The following is a 4,505-nucleotide window of genomic DNA, read 5'->3' on the forward strand; positions in this document are numbered from 1 at the left end:
TGGTTCATACATAAACCCAACCTCTGGGAATTGTGGTAGCAGCATTCAGAAACCACCCATTCAGGCCAACAATTTTGAACTCAAACCACAGCTAATATCACTGGTGGAGAATCATTGTTCATTTGGTGGGAGTGCTAATGAAGATCCAAACCAACATCTCACAAAATTCCTAAGAATTTGCGATACTGTGAAGTCCAATGGAGTCTAGGAAGATGCCTATAAACTGCTCTTGTTCCCATTTTCACTTAGGGACAAGGCAGCTAAGTGGCTGGAATCATTCCCAAGGGGGAGCCTAACAACCTGGGATGAGGTGGAAAGTAAGTTTCTAGCACGTTTCTACCCCCCACAAAAGGTCAATAGGCTTCGATCTGAGGTTCAGACTTTTAGACAACAAGATGGTGAAACTCTCTACGAGGCATGGGAGAGGTTCAAGGATTTGACAAGGAGATGCCCACCAGACATGTTCCATGACTGGGTGCAATTGCATATTTTCTATGATGGACTCTCTTATGAATCAAGGAAGGCTGTAGACCATTCATCAGGAGGTTCATTGAACAGGAAGAAGACTGTGGAAGAAGCCATTGAAGTGATTGAGACAGTGGCTGAGAATGAGTACTACTATGCTTCAGAGAGACACAACACTAAGGGAGTCATGGCGCTGAACCATGTTGATACAATTCTAGCCCAAAACAAGGTGTTTGCCAAGCAACTAGCAGAGCTCACCAGGAAATTAGACACAAATCAAGTGGCTACAATACACACACAAGATCAAGAGGAAGTAAGAACTGAAGGAGGTGATTGGGAAGAGGCCAACTATGTGGGAAATCAACAAAGGCAACCATATGATCCACATTCCAACACTTACAACCAAGGTTGGAAAAACCACCCAAACTTTGGGTGGGAAAACCAGCAAACCCAACCACAAAACCACAAACCTTACAACTCAAACCAAAGATCATACCAAGCCACACAAAACACTTACTCCCAACCACCATATCATGGCCAAAATAATCAACCTGCCCAACCTAATCCGAACCAACAATTTCAAGATCAATTAAACAGGATAGAAGGAATGCTTGCAACCATGAGTCAAGACATAACCGAATTGAAAGCTTTTAAGAAAGAAGTAAATTCTAATCTGCAAAACCAAGGAGCTGCCATCCAGAAGCTAGAAAATCAAATTGTGTATTTGTCTAAGCAAACCCCTGGGCCAAGCATTTCTCATGCTGCCAAGACTATTGCAAGGGAAGAATGTAAGGCCATAACCCTCAGAAGTGGAAAGAAGCTAAAGGAGATCTCAAAGGAAACCACAGAGGATGAAGCGAAGGAAAATGTGAGAGACAAGGAACAGGGACAATCTTTTACACCGTCTGCAACAAAAGAAAAAGAAAAAGAGGTCCTGAAGCCTTATACACCCAAAGCACCATATCCTCAACGTTTGATGAAAAGTGAAAAGGATGGCCAATTCTCCAGATTTTTGGAGATTTTCAAGAAGCTTCAAATCAACATTCCGTTTGCTGAGGCAATAGAGCAAATGCCACTCTATGCAAAATTCTTAAAGGAATTAATGACCAAGAAGAGAAGCTGGAGAAATGAGGAAACTGTGTTGTTGACTGAAGAATGCAGTGCCATCATTCAACACAAATTGCCTCAGAAATTGAAGGATCCAGGCAGTTTCCAAATCCCCTGCATCATAGGAGAAGTCATGGTGGAGAAGGCCTTGTGTGACTTAGGGGCCAGTATCAATTCGATGTCTCTAACAATGATGAGAAGAATGAAGATTGAGGAAGCCAAACCAACAAGAATGGCTCTCCAATTGGCAGATCAAACTCTTAAATTCCCTCATGGGATAGTTGAGGATTTGTTGGTGAAAGTGGGAGATTTTATATTTCCTGCCGATTTTGTGGTGTTAGATATGGAGGAAGAAGCCAAAGCTTCGATAATCCTGGGAAGACCCTTCTTGGCTACTGCCGGAGCCATCATAGATGTCCAAAAGGGTGAACTCACTCTTAGATTACATGATGAGCAATTGGTGTTTAACGTATTCAAGGCAATGAGCTATCCATCAGAATCACTAAAGGAATGCATGAGGGTGGATGTAGTGGACATTGCAATACAAGAAACCTTTGAGGAAACAACAAAGGAAGTGGCAGAGGAGGAGTTCACCAAGGATATTGAAGTTAGTGACATCAACGCTGCTGAAGCAACCATGCCAAGCATGCCAGAGAGAGTGAAAGAAGAGAAGGAAGCACCAAAACCTGAGCTCAAAGCATTGCCCCCTAATCTCAAGTATGCATACTTGGGTAGTGATGAGAGCCATCCTGTTATCATTAGCTCTGCCCTGAGCCAAGAACAGGAAGAAGAATTGATCAAGGTGCTACAAACTCATCAAGATGCCATTGGATGGACCCTAGCTGATTTGAAGGGGATAAGTTCATCCATATGCATGCATAAAATCTTGTTAGAAGAGGATGCTAGACCCTCCATTCAAGCTCAGAGAAGATTGAATCCCGTCATGAAAGAAGTGGTACAAAAGGAGGTCATGAAGTTATGGCAGGCAGGGGTAATCTACCCCATTTCTGATAGCCCATGGGTTAGTCCCATCCATGTAGTTCCCAAGAAAGGTGGCATAACTGTGGTGCCAAATGAGAGGAATGAACTCATACCCACAAGAACTGTCACTGGGTGGAGGATGTGCATAGACTACAGGAAGCTCAATGAAGCCACCAGAAAAGATCATTTTTCACTCCCATTCATGGATCAGATGCTTGAAAGGCTTGCAGGACATGCTTACTATTGCTTTCTGGATGGATACTCAGGCTATAATCAGATAGTAGTTGATCCAAGAGATCAAGAGAAAACATCATTTGTTTGTCCATATGGAGTTTTTGCGTATAGACGCATGCCCTTTGGATTGTGCAATGCACCTGCCACTTTCCAAAGGTGCATGCTGTCCATCTTTTCGGACATGATCGAAAAGTTTATTGAAGTTTTCATGGATGATTTTTCTGTGTTTGGAAATTCTTTTCCTAGCTGCCTACACCACCTTGCCTTGGTGCTTAAGAGATGCCAAGAGACCAACCTAGTATTAAACTGGGAAAAGTGTCATTTCATGGTCACAGAAGGAATAGTCCTTGGCCATAAAGTGTCTAATAGAGGCATTGAGGTGGACAGAGCTAAGGTGGAACTCATTGAAAAACTACCTCCACCAAGTAATGTCAAGGCAGTTAGGAGTTTTTTGGGACACGCTGGCTTTTACAGAAGGTTTATTAGAGACTTTTCTAAAATAGCCAAACCTTTGAGTAACTTGCTTGTCTCTGATACACCCTTTGTATTTGATAAAAATTGCATGCGAGCCTATAAACTTTTGAAGCAAAAACTTTCCTCTGCACCTATCATTGCCCCGCCTGATTGGAACTTACCTTTTGAACTGATGTGTGATGCATCAGACCTTGCTATTGGGGCAGTGTTAGGACAAAGGAAAGACAAATTGGTTCATGTGATTTATTATTCCAGTAAAGTTTTGAATGATAACCAAAAGAATTACACAACCACTGAAAAAGAACTCTTGGCAATAGTCTTTGCATTTGACAAATTTAGATCCTATCTCATTGGATCTAAAGTCATTGTCTTCACTGATCATTCAGCGTTAAAATACTTACTTGCTAAACAAGAATCCAAACCAAGACTTATTAGATGGGTTCTTTTGTTGCAGGAATTTGACATTGAAATCAAAGACAAGAAGGGTGTAGAGAACAAGGTGGCAGACCATTTATCAAGGATACCATGTGAAAAAGGAAGCACACAAAGCACACATATAAATGAGTGCTTTCCTGATGAACAACTCATGGTAATTCACAAAGCACCCTGGTTTGCAGACATAGCAAACTTCAAGGCCACTGGGAGTTTGCCGTTGGAATTTAACAAGCATCAAAGGAAGAAATTGGTAAATGATGCCAAATACTTCATCTGGGACGAACCATACTTGTTCAAAAAATGTTCGGATGGCATACTCAGAAGATGCATATCAGATGAAGAAGGAAGGGAAGTCTTATGGGACTGCCATGGCTCCACTTATGGAGGACATTTTGCAGGAGAAAGAACAGCAGCTAAGGTGTTGCAGTGTGGTTTTTATTGGCCCACTATCTTCAAAGATGCAAAGGAACTAGTGAAGCACTGCCATGAATGCCAGAAAGCGGGAAACCTGCCAAGAAGAAATGAAATGCCACAACAATTCATTCTGGAACTTGAATTGTTTGATGTATGGGGGATAGATTTCATGGGACCCTTTCCCACCTCATACTCAAATAATTACATTCTTGTGGCAGTAGACTATGTCTCCAAATGGGTTGAAGCAATAGCAACTCCAACCAATGATAATAAGGTAGTCATGAACTTCCTCAGAAAACACATTTTTTTGCCGTTTTGGGGTTCCAAGAGCAATCATCAGTGATGGAGGAAGCCACTTCTGCAACAAACCATTAGAGGCATTGCTTCAAAAATAT

At 41.9% G+C, this 4,505-nt stretch overlaps 1 non-coding gene across 1 annotated transcript; it reads right to left on the minus strand.

Moving 5' to 3' along the window:
• Positions 1–358: 358 nt before the first annotated feature.
• On the minus strand, positions 359–462 carry LOC130971122 (small nucleolar RNA R71). The gene has a single exon (XR_009082352.1). It is a non-coding gene; the product is annotated as a small nucleolar RNA R71 (small nucleolar RNA).
• Positions 463–4,505: the final 4,043 nt, after the last annotated feature.

Source organism: Arachis stenosperma, chromosome 3, assembly GCF_014773155.1.
Source record: "Arachis stenosperma cultivar V10309 chromosome 3, arast.V10309.gnm1.PFL2, whole genome shotgun sequence".
NCBI lineage: Eukaryota > Viridiplantae > Streptophyta > Magnoliopsida > Fabales > Fabaceae > Arachis > Arachis stenosperma.